Source organism: Camelus ferus, chromosome 1, assembly GCF_009834535.1.
Source record: "Camelus ferus isolate YT-003-E chromosome 1, BCGSAC_Cfer_1.0, whole genome shotgun sequence".
Classification (NCBI taxonomy): domain Eukaryota; kingdom Metazoa; phylum Chordata; class Mammalia; order Artiodactyla; family Camelidae; genus Camelus; species Camelus ferus.
The window spans coordinates 95,148,456-95,169,937 of record NC_045696.1 but is presented as its reverse complement, the minus strand read 5'-3'; the positions used below and the strand labels follow the sequence as shown (position 1 = coordinate 95,169,937).

The 21,482-nt window shown below is 37.9% G+C and overlaps 1 pseudogene; it reads right to left on the bottom strand.

Annotated features, from left to right (window-relative positions):
• Window positions 1-5,136, bottom strand: LOC116664864 (annotated as a pseudogene).
• Window positions 5,137-21,482: the final 16,346 nt, after the last annotated feature.

The following is a 21,482-nucleotide window of genomic DNA, read 5'->3' as shown; positions in this document are numbered from 1 at the left end:
GCTGGCGGGGGGTGGAAATTGGGTCTGGAGGGATGAGGGTCCCCTCCCCCCAAGGCTGCTGTGAGGCCCCACCCTGCCTCACTTTCCTCCTATAGGTCTTAGTCCCTTCTGTGCTCTGAGCCAGGGGACCCCCAAACTTTGCTGTGCCTCACCTGGAGGAGGGGGCCAGGTCAGAGGGGGCCTGGACAGGGAGCTGGGGAGAGTTAGGGAGAATGGGGTGGGGTCCACCGTGCAAGGAGGTGGCGGTAGGTGGCTGTCACCTGGGCAGTCAGTTCTGGGCACAATGACTACAGAGAGCCACGCCCCCAAGAGCAACAGCAGTTGTCCCCAAAAGCCTCTTCCACCGGACGGACCAGGCACCCTTACCAGGACACGTGGTGGTCAGAGGGCTGGGGTTGCCCAGCGTTCCTGGCTACAGCGGGGTCTCATGCTCTGCTGGGCTGCCTGTTTCTTCACTAGCTTGGTGTGGATGGTCTTGTTGGAAGGTTCCAGCTTCAGGGCCTCCCTCAGGATAAGGATGGCCGGGCTGTGCTCACCTGGCTGGGCTTGCAGAAGGGAGCCTTGATGTCATCCCGCAGCTGCTGGAGCAGGAGGCTGTGGGTGCGCAGGGCGGCACAGCGGTCCAGCTCCAGCTGCGAGGCTGCCGGGTCGCTCAGATACTTCATCTTCAGCTGCAGGAGCTGCTCCTGCTCCTCAAATGTCATGTCCACTTTGGTGCTGGGGGTGATGTAAGGGTTAGTGGTCTGCGGGTGGCAGGCATTGCCACACTCCTGCTCTCAGCTGGCCAGTTCCTGGCCAGTGAGTATCTCCAGGTCAGCCCGTCCGCAGCAGTCCTCAGGGTCACTTCCAGGTATAGAGCTGTGCTGGGGGAGGTGCGGGTTCCTGCGCTGGGGTTCGCAGCTCTACTTGGAATTAGCAGTGATCATAGCCATCTATTCCATGTCCGCAAGCGGGACCCTGAGATCTGAGCCAGGATAACATCGAAGTTGCCCAGCTTCCCTCCTCCTTCACCTGCATGCCATTCTCCAGTGACATCTGCAGCTGCACGGTGACCTGGTCCTTGGCCGGATGGTTGGAGGAGGGCAGGCCTGGGAACAATGTCTTCTTCCTCCAGAGCTGGTTCTTCAGGATATCCAGCCACTCCAGCCACTCTTCTGGGGTGGGGGTGGGCTTAGGTTCAACTCCACAGCAGCCAGGAACTCTCTGGCCAGGCCCTGGGCTGCTGGGCCTCCTACAGTGGGCCTCCCCACTCTTCCAGCAGCGGTAGCTAGCTCAGGTCCTCATCCTCCCTTCTTTCACCCCAGCCAGCACTTAAGTCTTCAAGCAGTGGGACCCCATCTGGTGAAGAGTTAATAGCCAAAATATGTTAATAGCCAAGAATTCATACAACTCAGTAGCAAAAAGCCAAAACAATCCCATTTAGAAATAGGCAGTGGATCTGAATAGACATGTTTCTGATGAAGACATACAGATGACCAACAGGTTCATGAAAAGGTGTTCTACATCACTAATCATCAGGGAGGTGCAAATCAAGACAGCAAGGAGATCTCTCCTCACAACTGTCAGAATGGCTGTTACCAAAATGACAACTGATAAGTGATGGTCAGGATGTGGAGAAAAGGGAACCCTTGTGAAGTGCTGGTGGGAATGTAAATCAGTGCAGCCACTATGAAAAAACAGTATAAAGTTTCCTCAACAAATTAAAAATAGAACTCACCATACAATCCAGCAATTCCACTTCCATTTCTCGGAAGGAAACAAAAGGAGTAACTTGAAAAGATATCTGCATCTCCATGTTCATTGCAGCATGTTTACAATAGCCAAGACATGGACACAACACGTGTCCATTGAAGGATGAAGGGATAAAGAAAATGTGAACATATATAGATCTATAATTCAGCCATAAGAAGAATGAAACCCTGCCATTTGCAGTAACATGCAAATAACATGGATGGACCTTGAGGGCATTAAGCTAAAAGAAACAAGACAGAAAAAGACAATGATTTCATTTATATGCGGAATCTAAAAATAAAACAAAACTCATAGATACAGAGAACAGCTTGGGAGTTGCCAGAGGTGGTGGTTGGGGGATGAGAATTAGAACTAGAAACAGCCCCAAACCAGAAATGACCCAAATATCCCCAAATTATGACCCAAATAATGACCCATTAACAAAAGACTGGATGAGCAATTGGTGATACATTTGTAAAATGGAATAACATTGAACAATAAAGATAAACAAATCACGGCTACATGCAACAACACACATGAAAATCAGAATGTTGACTGAATGAAGCCAAAAATAAAAGAAAACATGCACTATGTATGACCCATTTATATAAAATTAAAATCCCAGCAATGCTGTGGAATCTAGAAAGGTAAACTTAAGGGTTCAAAAGCAAAGAAAAGCAAGGGTGTGGACTATGATGAGTGCTCATTTTATTATAATGCATTAAGCTGTACATTTGTGTTTTATATGCCTTTTCTGTATACTTATCATATTTCAAAATAAAGAGATGAAAAGCCAAAAAGCAAAAAGGGAAAAAATAAATACCTGACTTCCCCCATAAGGACACCTATGAGGTAGATTTAGGAGAAAACATAAACATAGCTCATCATGGAAGCCTCATGCTGGGAAGCTAGGAGTTAATTCTTATAGGTAACAATTTTAAACATACAGGTTTTGGAGTTTTCCTGAAAAATAAAACAAAGTAATCTTTTTTGTGAGTTGCAAAATTTTTCCTCTTACCAAAAAGTTCTAATAAATAAGCAAAATAAGTGTAGAAAGAAATACTTTACACCTGATTAACTTAAAATTTATAAATAAATAAAAGGAGGAAAGTATATTATTCTTCAGTTTTACTATTCCCCAAATACCTAACTAATATCACAAGTGAGACAGCAGAACGGAAACTTCGGAGAATGGGTAGCATAATACAAACCACAGCAACAAGCCATTTGCCAAAATCATATCCATGAAAGCTGAGGCGTGGCCTCAGTTGAGGATGATTCAGTATTTGCTGTGACCCAGAGAGCACGAACCACGCTATTTATGAAACATGAGGTAGAAATTCATTGCGGAGACATGTAGCATGTTTTGTTTTAAAAACACTTTTGGGGGGCCAAGCTAGAGGATATGTCTGTAAGAATTAGTAACCCAGGGTCACAAATCTATGGCCATGGTTATCTCCAAAAATGTGTTTGTCAAGATTATATTCCCAATGAAAGAAATGCCCAAGATTGTTCAGGCGCACATTTTCTTGATTTTTTTTCCCTCTTTGTTTGGGTTCTGCATTTTTTTTTCAGATAGTTTCTTATCATTTTGTTTCTGTGTACTTTTTTATTTTTTCTTTTTAACCAACTGCAGAAAATGTGGGCAGAGTGCATTTCCAGCAGATGTCAGTGTTGCTGTTTGATGTGATCTAGGACGTTCTCTCAACCCAGGGCCTTACCTTAAAGATGAGCACAGTACTGTGCAGATCCTCAGTTCTTCTGAAGCGTGGAAAGTTCTTCTGGAGAACTCTGTTCTTTTGTGGAGCATTTTGTGGGAAGCATGTTTCTGCAGGTTAGGAAATAGATATGGCTTTAATAGCTTTCTTCTATCTCTTGGAGATTTAACTCTTTTTAGTTATATATAAATTATATGCATTTATTCTTCCTCTTGCTCCAGAAAGTATATTCACTACCTATTCTTCTCTCTGAATTTCTTCTCAGAAGGATGATATTTCTTGGCTTGAAGAATTTCCATGTGTTTATCTCAGAAAAATATAGCACCTACCAGATACCAAAGGAACAGAACAGCCCAGCTGCCTTAAAGAAAAGTCTTGTAATTACAGGGTTAAGGTCTATCACAAGGTATGGATGAGTTACTAAGAAAGCACAGAAGACAGGGCAACAAATACTTCTGGAGGAGGAGAAGGACGCTTTACTGAGGAAGGGATCTGGAGCTTTGGAAGATGAGTATGAGCTTTCCAAGGGAGTGTTTTTGGAGAAGAGACACAAAATTTTAATGAAAGATGGTCATGCGTATAATTTCAGTACAGGTGATTTTAGATCACAGTCCTGATTCTTGGAGGACTACCTGAATTATATTCAAGTAGTTAAGAATAGTCTGGGACTAGAGATGATTTAATAAATGATTAAGAACATAAACTTAGGAGTTTAGAGTCTACCTAGATTCAAATTCTTGCTTCTCAATCATCTGGTTAAAATTTAGGGGAAAAAAGTTAACATTATTTTGCATCAGGTTCTTCATCTGGAAATGAGATAAAAATGACACCAACACTTCATCAAATTGTTAAGAAGGTTGAATGACATAAATATAAAGTACTTAGTACTGTTTGTGGCTCATAGCAAGTGTTCAAAATGTTAGCTATGATTAGTAACTATTTTTTTACATCTTTTATTGAGTTATAGTCATTTTACAATGTTGTGTCAAATTCCAGTGTAGAGCACAATTTTTCAGTTCTACATGAACATGTGTATATTCATTGTCACTTTTTTTTTTTTTTTTTTTTTTGCTGTGAGCTACCATAAGATCTTGTATATATTTCCCTGTGCTGATTAGTAACTATTTTATCTCATCAGGAACAATGAAAAAATATACAAGAAAGTTGACGTTGAGTAGAGGCATTTAGATTTTAATTGTGAAAATAAGTGGACCAATCTTATTTTTATCATTAGATCACCAGTGTTTGACATTTGTGCAGAATTTACTCTGTCCTTTGGGATAGAGAACAAGTCAAAACAAGCATTTCAAGCAGCAGTCAGTTCTGCATGTCTTGCTGTGTGGCTTTGGATCACAGTCACGTGTTATCAGTGAAAGACCAACTCTGGTTCAAGAGCACACCAGCAGAAAGGCAGACAAAGGGCAGAATGTGAGGAATCTCTTCTGTGCCACAACAGTGCTCACGCAGGGAAGATCAGGGTTATTGAGGATTTTGACAGTAGGAGCCTGGAAGGCAGCATCCCACTTGAAAAGGCTCAGCACTTAGGAGTCTGGTTTCCCTCTTGTCTTGTGAAGAGGGGTGACTCCTTTTCTAAGTCAGCAACTAAGAATGAAGTGCACTGGTTGAAGGAGAGAATTGCAATCATACCCTTAGTTTCCAAGTTTACTGACGAGGAGGTCTCCCTCATCGCGAGGCAGGCAAATGCTAGGGCTTGTGAAAGTGTGGTTGACGATATGATTCATGCTTATATTTATTTCATTACAGTGATAACACTCGGAAAAAAAAATTAAGTAAAAGGGGAACAAAAGGAACTCTCATTCTTTGTTGATGGAAACGCAAAATGGCACAGCCACTTTGGAAGGCAATATGGTGGTTTCTTACAAAACTAAACATACTCTTACCATCTAACCAGCAATTGTGCTCTTTGGTATTTACCCAAAAGAAGAGAAAACTTATGTCCACACAAAAATCTGCACACAGATGTTTTCACTGCTTTATTCATAATTGCTGAAACTCAGAAGCAACCAAGATGTCCTTTAGTAGGTGAATGGGTAAAGAAAACGTGGGACATCTATGTATTCCAAACAGTGCAATATTATTCAATACTAAAAAAGAAATGAGCTATCAAGCCAGGAAAAGACAAGGACGGAACTTGAATGCATATTACTAAGGGAAGGAAGCCAATCTGAAAAGTCTACATGCTAGCATGGTTCCAGCTATATGACATTCTGGAAAAGGCAAAAGCATGGAGACAACAAAGAATTTAGTGGTTGTCAGGGGTAGAGGGTGGTGAAGGATGAACAGGCAGAACCCAGAGGATTTTTTTAAAGCAGTGAAATACTCTGTATGATATTGTAATGGTGGGTACATGTCATAATTTGTTTAAGCCCAAAGAATATATGATGCCAAGAGTGAACCCTTAAGTAAACTCTGGACTTTTGGGTGATTATGATGTCAGTGTAGGTTCATCCTTGGTACCAAATGTGCCACTCTGCAAACAATACTGATAACGGGAGAAGCTATGCCTACGTAGGGAGAAGGTGGATGGCAGTCTCTGTACGTTTCTCTCAATTTGGTATGTGTATGTGAATTTAAACCTGCTCTTTAAAAAAAGAGAGAGAGAAACATAGTTTTGACTTAAAGACAGACAAGTTTTTACGGAAAAGAAATTTTGTCACAGGAGATATTTTATGGGGAACAGAGAGTAACGGAATTAAAAATATCCGCAACAATTGTTTCACAGGTTTCCTACCTTTTAGCTTAGTTTATGTGTATTTGGAGAAGCAAGATGGTTCTGCAAAGTTTTAAATACACCTTTGAATTCTTCTTTTCTTACATTCAAAGTCTAATGATTTATAACCCGAGTAATCCATCCTCTTTACCGCTCCCCCTTCTGACTGCACACCATCTCCCAGGTGTATGAGCCTGGGTGAGTTACTCCCAACCCGGACACCCTGCACCATTACTTCACATTCAAAATGAGAATTCATATTAGCCACTCTGTGGTTGGAATTTAGTTCCAAGTTTAGCAATTTGCCAAGAGAAAATCATCTTTCCTCTGCCATGATCAGACTAAAGATGTTCACACAAATAGTTTTCATTGGCCCTGGAAGGAGTCAGTCAACTCAAGCTAATGAGAAGCACTGAAAATAAGCTATAGATCCCTTAGTTTAAAATTTGAAAATATGAATTAATTATCACTCAACACAGGTAACTTGTTTGACAGATGAAGTCATTCAACATGGAGAATATAGACAAATAGTAACAGGAGTTAAGTTATTGGAAGCTTCAGCTCTGAAAATGGGTAAAATTTGGGGTGGAAAATATGGGATTTGCCTTACCTTTCCTGCCCTTGGCTCTGGGACGAAAGCCCTGGGTAAGAATCCTGGTTTCTCTCCCCTGGGCACCACTAACCTTCCTCAAATAACATGTGTGGAAACATGTATCTTTATTTTTCCCTATAAATTAACTTTCTTTATTCAAAGACTTAAAAAAAAAAAAAAGCCTTCTTTCTGGTTGATGTAAAAACCACAAGACAAAAATGAAACCTACCTGATTCTAGTCACTCCCAGAAAAAGCTGCTCCATTTAGTGGCTGAGCTTTCACGGAGCAGTTCACACTGACATTCTTTTGTGACGACTGCGTTCTCCAGCAGTGCCTGCAGGGACAGCTGTGCACACATTTGCTGCTCCAGACCCCTCATCTTGGCTGAAGGAACCAACTCCAGGTTTACACTGATTACTCCCTCTCTCATCCACCTTCTGCACCCTTTCTCTTGAGCACAGAGAAGTCTTAGCTTTTCTTGCACGCCCCTCTAGGGTATCCAGAAGCTACATTTTGTATCTAACAATCCTCAGACTCCTGGATTCTAGCTTCCACACCATATGGTGGAAGGACACCAGCAAGCCTGGGGATCGCCAGAATCCAGAAAGGACTGATGAATCATCCTCCATCCTGAGATGTTTACTGCTAACCCAAAGTCCACCCAGATACATCCTGGGTTGAAGACAGGAAGCCGGGCAGAGAAGATCGAATGTCAAAATGTTCTCAATTCCCCTCCACACTTTCTACAAGCTTGGTCTGCTCTGTAGCTGTGTGGAAGTAGGAAAAACTAGCTCTGGCTGATAACAGATCATTTCCTAAATTAGCCTGTCTTAAACTTCTATGGTAGGTTCCATCAGAAAGCTACGAACTTTCCATCTTTGATCGCTCCTTGATTTCAGATGCCTCTTCAGTGGGCAAGACAGATCGTATCTCTTAGACGAAAAGAACATCTCAAATTATTATCCACCATATTAGTTTCTTAAAATGGTCTAGAAACTGGTGAAGTTGTAAGGATAATCTCATGTCACATGAGAAAATTAAACACTTGCAGGTGCTTTTGTAAGAAGGAAACTATCTTAAACTCAATTGTTTTTGGCATATACTTTGGGATAGAAGTTTTATAACTTACATATAACATAAATTCTCTATAAAATATTTTACTTCCTGCAATAAAAATATTCTCTGAATAGCAAGAAGAGACATTATTTTCTTTCTTTTTGTTGTGACAGCTTCTCTGTATCACGTGCATCTGAGAATTAAAAAGAGAGAGAGAGAGAATACTGTAGGTATAAAGTATAAAGGATACACTTGAGACATGTACAAACCAAACAGCCTTAAAAGTTGTCTTGCTACCGATTTGGCGTATTAGTTCAGAACAGTATGTATTTTTAGAAGTGTAGAAAAAAATATCCTGCAGTTTCAGTATCCGCCAGAAAATGCAATTATTCCATAATGATAATTGCTATCCCGTACCAAGTGCTACAGTGAACTAGACGCTGTGCTCTGCTTTTTCTGAAAACAATTTTAAAATTAATCTTCACAACTAACCTATTGGAGTAGGTATTTTTACATACATTTGGGAGATGGGGAAACTGAGGCACAGAGAGGACAAATGCTTTGGCAAATACAGCATTAATAATTAACCAAAAATTCAAAAGAGGTCGTTCTGACTCCAGTGAGCTTCAGAAAACCTTTGGATTTGCAAAACAAATATCACTGGTCTTGGTCAATTTCAAATTCTGGTTAACTTGATTTGTAACTGTTTTATTAGTTTTTAATATAAAATGTTCACAATTATTTGAATCCACAAAAATATTTATAAAAATTATGCAGCTGGTTTACCCAGTCAGCATTAGTTTAGGTTACATCAGGATGTAAAATCTGTTTTAATATCAATTTCACATTTTTAGGGAGAGACCAAGTAAAATGTTTAATTAGAAAGATTCATTGATTCATTTGGATGCTTGAGCACATTTTGCAAAAAACCACTTCTAGTTATTTGAGTTGTATTGATCGAAAAAATTACTTACAAAGAATAATTAATAAAAGAGAGAAGAGATCCATCATTAATCACTAATGTATAATATTTTAAGCTCAATCAGTCATATTTTTGATTTTTATATTTAATGTATGTGAAACTGATGTTTGTAACTTTTTTCCTATAAAATCATGCTTTGATATTTTGGCAAATTTGGGTGAGGCAGGTTCATCTTAATCTTGACTATTTTCTAGCATTGAGCAGCCCTATGGTGCTCCTTCATAATGCAAAATATTTATTTGCTTCCATAAAAGATGGACAAGCTGTATCTAAAACCATGTGTCCTATAGTTTGGGGAAAATAGACCTTGAAATTTATATTTGAATCATCCAAATAATTTATATTTTAACCAGGGCAAAGCTCAAGCAAGTACACTTATCAGCTTGTCTATAACCTCCAGACCTGTCACTTGTTAAATGCTCAGCAGTGGTGCCATTACAAGTGGGGATCGGGTGCTTACTGTTTACAAATAAATTCAACTCATGATGCTATGTTGACACTGTAGTTAATTTACCTCTCAGTTCCATGGTTCTTAGGCAAAGTGATATGTGAATACATATCGTAGGAATAAACAGAGTTGGTTCTGGGGGTTGTTTTTTCCTGAGAAAAGAAGTTTAGAGGAAAAGAGAATCTGATACCTTCTGTTAGAACTCCACTTTATGAATTTTATACAAAAGATAACACTTACTTTAGAGAGATCTTTTGTGCTTTTTAGTTTCATTTTCCAGAGGAGACTATCAGAATTTCTGAGTCTCCCAAGTCTAAGACAAGCATGTGTGATGTTTCCTCATTTAGCATCAAGGAAACAAAGATCAGCAAATCATGTGTCAGCACGTGTGTGTGTGTGTGTGTGTGTGTGTGTGCGCGCGCATGTCTGTGTATATGTGTGTGCTTTTACTAGATTACTTAAATTTATAATCTCATGTAATCAAAAAGGGACAGCTTTTTTATGTCATAGAGAAAAAACTTGCATGGGTACGTTTGCCTTCTAAGAGGTGCGGCAAATTCCTACCAGTGGGGATAGTAATCTGCCTGTTGCTCTCTTTTCTTCAGTTATCAAACTTCTAGAAGAGTATGCCACAAAGGCAAACGTCCTGCATATGTGAGACATTTTTGTTTTAGCCATTGCTTCAGTCATGCAGAAGGGACTGAGTTCCGTATCTTGATCAACCCAAGTGAAAAGACACAAATAGCCTTGGGAGATGAGATGCAAGTCAGAATCTCAAGGGAGCAGGAATTATGAGCCAGGTGTGGTCACAGGAGCCTAAGTCCTGGCAGTGCACAGAAATCTTAACGGGAAGATAAGGTCAAGGAGGCCGCAGGTGTGAGTGGGTGTACTCAAATCTGTGCGATGTATTTATGCACGTGTAATACTGTCGTAGGAGTCTGACCCCATGTTTTGAAGGTTGCCTACTGACAGCTTTAAGCCTCTCCCCTCCTTTTTCCGCCCTTTGCCCCACATACGGGCGAGCTGATAAGAAAGCCTGGTACTCCCTCTTGTGGCTCCTGCGGGAAATTCAAGCCACACACAGGAATTCTCACAGCAGCCCCGCCCCATCACTACCATTACAAACCCCAAGCCTGTCTCCTTCTCCCTCTCTCAAGTCACTTTTTGACCTGCTGGGGAGCGGGGGCACCTGCTCTCTCCCCACAGCCTCATTATTTAACGCGTCTTTTTGACTTTCTTGGTGCACGTGCGGCATCATCGGTCTCAGTATTTAAACCAGATATCAGGTGTTGGTCCCTTGACCCCTGCAGAGCGACCAAAACAAATATGCATGTACCTCTGAGTATATACATACATTTGGATTTCAGGTTTGGATTGAATTTATATGGAGGACATTTTCTTGTAACTCTAAGAAAGAGATCTCAAAACTCATGTGAAAGGAGAGATCTGAGTGATCTAAGTATTTCTCCCATGTCCATGTTTAACACACACATTGGGGAAACAGTAAATAGCCAAGCAAATTCCAAAATAAAAATCATTTTGGAAATTAAAGAGCTTCTGAGAAGAGAGATGGTCACTTTTAAAGTAGCACCTAGCACATAAGTTTTCCCTTTCTTCTAAATGTCAGAGAGATTTTAACCCTCTACCCATTGCTACAGATATAAAGTGGAGTCTTAGAGGACTCTGGCAGGACTAACATAAGTTCTCGAACTTGTGTGTCTCTAGACAGAACCAGATCAAGAATAGAAATAGAACCAAATGTTCTTGAAGTCTATACATGAAAACTGTTACAGATGGAGTTCCCAAGGATTACCTCTGTCAACTCTGGGGCAAGGTAGCTAGACATTTAGGGACAAAGTAGTATGATCAGATGTGCTGGGTGACATTTAATCTACACAACAGCCAAGAAGAGAGTCATGTGGGTTTTATGAGGTGATAAGTGAGGGAGTTCAGGGAAGTCACCTGTCTAATATATGGCAGTCAAGAAAGGCACACTCTGATCATTTTTAATGCCATCAGTAATAATGTAGTTTCTCTAGAAAAAATAAAATTTTGAAAGCCTATCCACAATGGCTTTTCTGGAATATTCTACTTCTAGAGAAGTCTCTGGGGTTGAGATCCTTGGCTAGATAGCCAATTTAAACCTTGAGCTTTCAGAGAAATAATTGTTCTTTTAAAAATATAATAAAATTCAACCAACTCTCTTAGGAGTTATTAACATTTCATTGCTGTATAAACGTTTAGCAGAAGCAGAAGGAAGAATTGGATTCAGGGGATAATTCTGACAGATTACAGTCTGAGGTCCTGTTAAAGGTTATCGAGAGTTATGTCCTCCAAGTGATTTATTCCAAAACACCAAACAGCCTGAAGAAGACTTAGCACTGCCATTTTAACCAGGTGAGTATTGGATTTTTAAAGCCCAAACAGATAATAATTATAATATAGGAGGCACTGGAAAGTATTTTAAAATCATCATGCCATTCAAAATCAGTCAACCTCAGGTGTATCACTTGTTCCGTACATACCTTAAATATTCTTTCCACCATCTCTTAGTGAATAAAGGAAATTAGATAAAGCCACTCTAGCTCCTAAATGTGGTGCATTTTGGAAATTATACTCTTCTTGAAAGTAGCAAATGAAGTCACTTTAGTTATGCCAAGAGAAAGATTGTGATTACGTGAGAATGGTTTTCAATCCATCTGCAGAAAGCAATAATATGAACAAACAGGATAGGAGAATAGAAGTGTGTTTCATTGGGCACCTCCTTAAACCATGAAATCAGAAACAACTGAATATAAAGGACTCTACAAAACAAACTGCTTCTGAAGAGGGAGCACTGATATATAACTGTGCCTACATCAGTGCTGGATGAAAAAGTAATAAACCTCTATCCATACCTACTTTGAAGAAAGAACCTACAGGTAAAGGGAAGAAACGGAAATCAAGGCTGTAGCTAATTATGTTAAGAGGCTGGAGCCTAAAAGTACAAAAGGGTATTTTTCAGGGAGGTTATTAGGCTTGTGGGAGTCAGAATCCAATCGTGTTAACAGTATGAGGTTCTTTTTTCTTTTCCTCCATCAATTATATAAGCTTGTTTCAGGAATTTACACAATGAATATAGTCAAGGTACAGAGATTTTGGAGGACAGGGAATTGTCCAGAGATGCACTAAGAGTAATTTAGTCTACACTGGAAAGTTTCCGAGGTATAAGTACTTGTTAGAAGTTCTAAAATAGATTCTTTTCTTCCAAACAAAGTCTTGGCAAGAATGAGGTAGTTTAGTAACTCGCGGGAATGATGGAGCCTGAGCAAAACATTTGGCAGCATTTGACTTATTCCACATGCAAATCAAGTCTTGGAAAACAAACACAGAAATAGCAACTATCTGTTGAGCACTTACTATGCACCAAGAACTCTGTCATGTCCGCTACATATAAAATCCCATTTGATCCAAGGAAAGCTTTATGCACATTATTTCTAAAGATGAGGACGTTGTGATTCTGAGAGCTTAAATAACTTCCTATGGATGGGAGACTGGGGTTAACGGAAGGAAGGCCTGGCTCTTACTCGGTCAAAGTCCCCTTTGCTGAGTCACGTGGATACTGATGAAAATAGCTCTATACCTCCAGCTCTTCAGTCACGTGGAGAGGGAAACTATACCATTTGCGGGGGGGGGGGGGGCGGGGGTTAGGTCACAAGTCTAAAGCTAAAGGCCTGAAATGTGGCAGGATGAGTCAGGCCATTCACTGACAGCTTCCATGTGACAGTGTTTTATAAACACTTCCTGTAGTTGGTTCGTAGTGGTTAATCGGGGTGGGTGTGGGGTCTAGTTTGGGCTTCGGCACTTCCCAGCTGTATGACCTTTGCGACTTACCCTCTCTAAGTTTCTCGTCAGTCACCTCTGAGCTGGTAATGATGATGGTACCTACTGCACAGGATGGACAAAAAGAATTAAATGAGATCCTGAGTCTACTGTACACTCAGCTTATGTTCAGCAACTAGACGTAAAAGGCTGGTTTCTGTGAGCAAGAAGTAGGTTGCTGAACAGAAGACTACAAGGGCTTTAAAAAGTCAATCACTTGATCATTAAAATATGATTACAAATATTTCTTTGTTGCTCAGCATCAGAGAAGTCTATAAAGAGCTCATTCCCAAGGACATAGGACATAAAAAGACAATTTTCAAAAGACAGTATAATAAAAAAATGAAAAGCATTTAAACGGAGTTCGTCATCAAAGAAATGTACAGTGTAATATTTATTATTTATTAAATCAGTCACCCTCAAAAAGATAAAACTCAATGATTTAAAAAGCAAAAGTAAAGAAAGTAACTTTATATGTTTCTGATAAAGGAAACATTTTCAAATAATATTTTTCAAAGAATATAAAATATAATGTTAATCTTTAAACATCAAATCTACTTCTGGGAGTTTCTGCTAAGGAAATTATCAAAAAATGGGAAATCAACATAGATATAAATTTTTTATCATAGTATTATTTAATTGAGAAAAACTGGGAATAGTCTAATTACCCAACAAAAACACTGTTTGCAACAACCATGGTCTTATCTCTTCCTGGCATATTAAATACCAGTTAAAATTAAGGTTATAAACACAATGTGGCCTTGTGGTGAGGCTTAGAAAAAAAGGAAAGTGTGATAAAAATTTTGTGTGTTGACTAATTAAGGCAAAATGAGACAGATGCCCAGGGAAAAAAAAAATAATTGCATGAAAATTCAGAATGTTCACAGTTGGGTTAGGGTAATAGAATTTGGGATCATTACTCTTTTTTAAAAACTTAGCTATAATTTCAATATTAATTGTATAATATTTAAAAAAAACACCCTGATTTCATTAAAACTGTGTGAGTAATAGTGTTAAGATGGTAACTGTTCTCAGCCTTACATAGTATTGGCAACTCTATGACTAATTGTTTCCTGAGTTCAGAACATGACATTCATTACTGTGTTTTTTATATGAATAAAGCCAAGAAAACATCAGAACCAAGTAATAAAATTCACCCCTTCAGATATTTTTGCTTGTTATTTTTTGAATTATTTTAATCAAATAAATACTTTCTCAAAACAAGTCAAATATGTGCAGTAAGACGAATTATGCATAGGTATCAGTGCATTATTCACTATGCCAAAATGCACCCCAAATGATTGATATCTTTAATTTCATACGTCTATGGACATTGACAATTTGTTTTCTCCAAGTCTAGATATAATCTCTTGTCACTGGGAAGGTTCTTTAGAAGAGACAGTAACAATATGAGTACTGCTATTTTCTTGCCAAAAAAATTTTTTTTTAAAGTACATTTGACATCTCATTGACAGAATCGATTTTTCTTCTTAACACTACTGTTATTACTGAATGTTTGGAATCTTTTGCTTTTTACTTAGTTTCTCTCTTTGAAGCTCACTGTAGGATTTTGAATTAAATAGTAAGGATACGGATGAAAGAATGTAGAAAAAAGCACATAGGCAACTATTTTAGTGGATAGCCAGAAAGGGCTTTGTTTCACAAGGTCTCCTTCTACTAACAGGGGAAGCCCTGAGCCTACGGTAACAACATCGAAAACAATCAAGCCCAGTGCAGTTTAGCGTTTACTAAGGGTGATATGCAGCGCTAAGTGTGGTGGACGGAAACAAAGACGGGTGAGGTGGTTTCTGGCAACAAGCATACATTCTAATAAGGAGGAGAATACATATCAACAACAACAGAAACATATAAGTGAGTGATGGGATTCCATTTCTTTCAATTTTGCATGGCAAAATTTATATAAAAAATTTTTTTTTGCTAAGCAGTTTTAGAAAGTTTAAATTATAATGTTTTAAAAATCGTTTTATAGTCTTTCCACTGCTTGTCATAGAAAGTTTGGGGAAAAGGGACAGATGACAAACAAAATCACCCACAGGCTTCAGCAGTCATCAAAATGGAATCAGCCCACTACAGTTTATCTTTCTCACTGATTACAAGCAAACACTCTGGACAAAATGCCAAAAACACACAACTACTGGAGAACTCTGAACATTAACAATAACAAATAAATTGAGGAAGCAATATCAAAATTGAAAAATGACCCTTATAGGGTCAGTTTCTTTTTTCTTTTTTTCTTTTTGTTGGTTGGCAGAGGTAATCAGGTCTATTTATTACTTTATTTTAATGGCAATACTGGGGATTGAACCCAGGACCTCATGCATGCACTCCACCACTGAGCTATAACCTCCCCGCCTAGGGTCAGTTTCTTGATTATTTACCTCTCTTTTATCTTTATATTTTGATCAAGGGCAGCTTCAGTTTGTAACTGTGCTCTTGGTACAGGGAACACATTTCAGAGAGAAACTGTCTTTCTGACCAAAGAAACAAGAAAAGGGACCCATTTGTTCCAAGGGCAGCGCCTATTGTCCATAACTGCATCAGTGCAGATAACAGAAATTCCAAAAGAAGAAGAACAAAAGGTAAAACAAACCAGTTTCCAAGCCAGAGCAATAGGAAAGGGAACCCTGGGGAGTCAGAGAACCTGCAGAAAATTACAGACAGGAGAGAATTGAAGCTGGGGATGCCTGGGTTCTGTGTATGAACCGACGCCAGTCCCCTGCTCAGCCATGAACTGGGCATATGTGGGACAGATCGAAAGCAATATAGCAAACGCTTTGAAAACGCAGCTGAACTCTACCCTTGGAACTCTACCCTAGGTTCAAGTTTCAGCCTAACTAGTATAATTGCCTTCTGAATCAACCACCACGGAAACAAACCAGTCGTCTTCCATGGATTGTTACAGGGCTCAGCCTCTCATAACATAAGATGCAAAATGTCCAGGATGCAATCCAGAAATACTCAACATATAAAGAACCAGGACGCCATGAGAAATCCTTAAGGGAAAAATAATCAACAGATCAACAGATGGAAACTCCAAGATGAACTTGGACCAAAAGCAACTATTAGAACATACCTTCCGTCCTTCCACTTAATTTTGGTTGAATCTGTTCTTTAAATCCTATCTTTCCAAGGTGAACACAGATTTTGGTTTTAGACTAATAAAAGAAATGTTCATATATTGAGATATGGAGAAGTCATTCTAGCTTATATATGAGTTAACTTGAATTTTATGCTAACTAAAATAATCTGTTTGTGGCCTATCAAACATATGTTATACAACTGCTTTAATTATTAAAGAAGAGGGCACATTGACCAGAAGTAATGAATGTCCATATTAAAAATGAGGATTAAATGCCTCTCTTCCTGGGATGCTGTGCTGGTCCTGCTTTGATGATAAGACTTCCCTTCCTAGGCGCCAAGGCCATACTGACTCGCTGTGCATGTAACCTCGACTTGTTTAATGTTCTTTGTCTGACAAGATATAAAACCGTGCTGAAACTCCTGCTTCTCTGGAGAAGTTTCTCAGAGTAATCTGGGGAGCAGGCTTCCAGGCTATTCCTCGGTTTGGCTCAAACAAAACTGTTTTCTTTTCTTATTATTGATTGTTTACTGATTATTTTCATTGACAAGACCTTCCTTCTTTTTAATAGAAACATATAAAGCTATCATTTTCTCTGTTTCGGCTAGCTTCCACAGATTTTGTTTTGCTATGTTTCCAGTATTATTCAGTTCAAAGTGGTATTGAAGCTGGAAGTCTAAATGACCCTTTTCAAGGGATTCTACTGTCAAATAACACTTGGAAAGTCCATCTCACCAGAAGTCAGTAGACGTGGGTTTTAGCTCCACTTAACTTAGGCAAGTAGCTTGACTGTTGGTGTATCATTGCCTTCCCTTCTGAAACTTAAGAAACTGAATGAGCTATACCATAACTTCAGTCCATAAAGTTCTTTTTTTTTTCTTATGGTTAAGTCAGTAAACAAGACCTCTACTAATTTATAAGCATAAAGATTGTTTAAGCCAAGTTTTCCTCTTGTTTCTGTTTTCCCAGAAGAGAAGCCACTTGTCTACTGAGATGTTCTCAGGAGTTGAATGAAACATTTCATCAATTGTCTCTGTGGCTTTCTATATCCTCCTGTCAATTTCAAAGCCAAAATGGTCAATAGGCACATTCCTCGCCAGGTGAATTTTGCAATGTTCTCTAATTTCCCAACCAGAGTGTCATTTTTCTTTCCTTGGTTTGCTGTCAGTTTTCTTCCTTTCTTAGTATCTCTGCTATCACTCAACTCTAATTTCCAATTCCTCCTCAGTATTTTTATATCAGGCTACATTGTTCCTAAATAAAAGGAAAAACTACCATTGTCTGCTTTGGCCCAGAGTATTTTCACACTGTGCACGATTCAAAAGATGGATGCTGAGCTGCATTTGTTCTGCTGAATGGCAAAGTCAACAAAATAAGAACATGTCAAGAAAATGTCAAGTGTTAGCAAGAACAGAAAATAACAAGGTGAACAAAATTTAGAAAAAAAATCCTGCCACAAATGGGCTCCTTTCCAGCTATGAATAAGTTTTTGTTATCTTTATGTCCTGTTAGAAAAAGTAATATTCAATTTATTAAGAAATCTAGTGAGCTTACTGCATCCACTATATTTTCATTCAATTGCTTACTAAATATTTTTTGACTTACGACCTTATGACATAGAGTAGTGAACAAATCAGTCTCCTACTCATTAGTGCCATAAAAAGTCTTGGGATAATGAAAAGCTATATTTAGAGTTGATGTGGATCATTGGAATCAAAGACTTGCTGAGGCTACAGCACAAGAGAGCAGAAGTAAGTGATTCAAAGGTCAACATATTTTGAAGATGACAGCATGAAAGATGGGATAGAAAAGGAAAGATCAGAGAATGTCAAATAATTTGTTTTCTATTTTTCCTCACTGAATTAATCAAATTATTTCTAATTAAGTTTGTTGAAATACTATTACATTACAAAAGAAATACTTGTGAGAGTACAATTCAGAGTTAAGTCTTAAATCACTTTTATACTTAATTAAGAAACCAATTGCTTGATGCTGTGTTATCAGGAAGTCAATACCATAATATATATTTCCTTTTCTTTATGAAATACACAACCATTTTGTATTAATCTAATTATTAATCTATTAATCTAATTAATACAAAATTGATGAACCGAATCTTTTTACACTTTCTCACCTGAATTTGTAACACTGAGGGAAATATGTGGGAATTTTATACATACACAATTACATTATGTGTGAATCTAGAATCAATTTATTAAAAAGTTAAGAGTATTTATTTAGAAATACCGCTCTATATCTCATAAATTAAATGATGTCTTTCAAATTTGCTTGTTGGAAAAAAATTTTTAAGTTTATTTTCTGTTAGGTCTTGTTCTATAACATTCAGTTTGGAGGATTCCATATTTTATATGGGGTTGGGGGGTACCACATTTCTGAAGATAGATTTGAAAACAAAAGAATATATTGTCTCTCATATAAAATTTTATACATATGACTTAAGTCACCAAACATTAAGCATCGTACTTTTATTTCATATGAAATATGAGAATGCTAGAATTTTTTAAAGGATTGATTGCCTAGTTGATAGTTTATGAGTATCAAGGCTGCAGATAAGCAGAATCCAAGCCTATCTTTCAAAATTCCTTATCATCCAATCCTTTTTATCTGGTGGTAGGGATGAAAGGGAGAGATAAATGTTTCTAGATAGAAGGGTGAAATGGAAAATTAGAAAAAGAGAGGTATTTTTGAGTAAGAAGGTGTGGCCATTTCTTAAAACAGACCATTGATAGGTCGACAACATTTACGTAAAATGTATATTTGAGTCAAGTAATCTTTTATACTTTAATCTTCACTATTACCAATAATATGGTATGTAGCAGGCTAAAATGTATTGATAGGGGTTATATTGTCATTAAATAGATATGATGACTAGAAATGATGACAGTATTGTCACAGTTTACAGCTATTGCCCTGCTAGATTTATACATAATTGTCTAAGTATTATTTATCTCAGTAAAATGCTTAAAGGAAATTGTTTACTTTAAATATATATTATATTCATCTTTTAATACTTACATCCTAACATCTGAACAAAGATAAACATTTTTCCTGTTAAAGATGGGAGACAGGGCACATGCATTTGTCCCTGGTTAAGTTTTTGCTTAAAAAAAAAAAAGTAAGCTGTGTGAATAAGAATAAACTCATAATAGAAAAGAAGAATTGTGGAGGTTAGGATAGAGGAAATGTCATCGTGAATGAGAAATTTCACTATATTTCTGCAAAACAGAAAAAGGATGAGACATCACAGAGAGAGGAAACAAACCAGACATATAGAATCATGAGGTGTACGGTGAACTTTATCCCCATAAAATAAACAGAAGACATATCTCTAAAACTCTAGAGCACAGGTTTGGAGGAAAACTATCTCTATTCAGGTTTTACTGTGTCATTTGGGAGAGCTTGAGTCAGGGAGACCAGTGCCAGAGCTGTTCAGTTTTCCAGTGCTCACACCCAACCTGCCCTGCCCCACGTAGAGCAACTGGTCAGAATTTCCACTCCAGGAAGGTCCTTGTAAGAGAATGGTTCTACTTACACAAACTGCACACCATTTACAAATTTTTTTAAGGAGGTGGCTCTTAACAATTGTTTTCTACGGTTATCGGATTTTTAAAAATATTTCCCACTGTAGGGTCAGTTTTCATAATACATATCTTCCCAGAAAATCAGTCATTTCATCCATGTTTAAAAATATATTTTCATGGAGATTGATTAAGTAGTAAACTTCGATTATTTTAATTTTCTCTGTATCTGTGATTCTTTCCTCATCTTTCTTATTCTTTTATATTTGTACTTTTCCTCCTCTTCTTTTGATTAGGCTAAAGTTATAACTTTTTATAATAAACAGTTATTTAATTTAGTTACTACTTCAAATCTCTTTCACTTTTATACTTAATTTCTGTCTGTATTTTTATAATTTACTTGATTTTTCTTACGTTGAACTTGGCAAGTTCAGTTTCTTGAATTTCTTCTAAGTTAGTTTATTTTGACTCTTTTCTCTTGATTTATACACATATTCAAAACTATAAAATTTCCTCTGAGCACAGTTTTAGACAGCATCCCATAGTAATGAATGGTATTTTCTAGGTATTCTGAAGTTAGAGGTTTGATTAAAGTTTGATATTCCAAGAACTTGAAAGAGATGAAAAAAAGATTCACTTATTTTTCATCCACTTGATATTTCATAGTTAAAAGAGGTAAGTCAAAACCTTCCAACCACATTTGGTTTTCACTATTGATTTTTCTTTACAAATTTGGGTGTTAAACCATACAATGATTTGTGGAAAATAAGAGGTGGCAGGTAATAATATTTTCTTTTTATTAAAATAATTACTGTTGATCTTAATAGTTGTATCCAACATTTATAGCATTATATCAGTTCCATGTGCAAGGTACTCTTCTGAGCTCAATGTATACATTAGTTTATTCAATCATTCTCATTTTGCACATGAGAAGTGCAAAAACTGAGTCTTAGAGAGGTTAAATAAATTATGCTGAGTCATACACCTAGTAAATTAGAAAACGTAGACTCTATCCTGGGTCCCTAACTCCAAAGCTAAAGCTCATACCTCACAACAATTACATGTGGGGGGAAGAGTATAGAAAGTAGAGGCAGGTAACTTACATTCTCGCCTAATCTCTGCAGCAGTAAGATCTGGCAGAGGCCAATCAAGCTCTGTGGCACTGAGTTGGGGCTGCACTAAATGTGTTTAAAAGTCGACTGCATTAGCATCAATGTTACGTGATTTTTTATTTACTATTCTAGGAGTGGAGATGAATTTATGCACCCCAAATAACGCTATTGGTCAGTGGCATCATCTCTGATATGGATAGCTGTGACTAAGGGTGTGTTCCAGAGTCACAGAACAAAGAAAAGCTACCTGGCCTCATTACACTGATCTCATTAAAACTATACTGTAACCAATTGATTTAAGTAATAGTGAACTAAGATCTCATGCAGACCTAGAACCAATATCAGACTCTCAGAAATCCTAGCGGTCAGCTGGCATCAGAACAATATAAATCCATGTGACAATTGCACTGGACGTGAGATTCAGGTTTAATCAATACCAATTATGTTGGGTTTGACTGGCCCACTGTTGGACCAGTTTTGGTCATGTGTTTAGTACAACTCGGAATACAAAACCCACTTCTGTTTACTCAATCAAAAACAAAAGAAAATATAGCACTCCCATATCCCTCCAAAGGAAAGCAAAGATGAAATATATACATATTGAAAGGAAA